The sequence below is a fragment of the Scylla paramamosain genome, chromosome 1 (assembly GCF_035594125.1).
Source record: "Scylla paramamosain isolate STU-SP2022 chromosome 1, ASM3559412v1, whole genome shotgun sequence".
NCBI classification, from domain to species: domain Eukaryota; kingdom Metazoa; phylum Arthropoda; class Malacostraca; order Decapoda; family Portunidae; genus Scylla; species Scylla paramamosain.
This window is the reverse complement of record NC_087151.1, coordinates 36,757,693-36,757,999: the sequence shown is the minus strand read 5'-3', so window position 1 is coordinate 36,757,999 and position 307 is coordinate 36,757,693.

Below are 307 nucleotides of genomic sequence, written 5' to 3'. Positions count from 1 at the left end.
ACGCTGAAGAGGCTGCAGTGGAAGTTATTGAGAATTATTTTTGTTTTTATGATTCTAATGATAGTTTAACAAGAATTCTACCCTGAAGAAGCTGCAGTGGAAGTTATTGAATTTCTTAAACCTGTTTACATGAGTCTAGTGATTATTTAGCAAGGATTCCACGCTATTAAAAGGAAAAACAGCCATGAGACCATGACTAATCATCTGTATAGCTTTACAAAATAATTCTAACGATAATCCAAAGTGTGTAAGAATGCAAGTATGTAAGACACAGAAGAAAGTTAAGGAAAGGGGAGTTGATGAGACT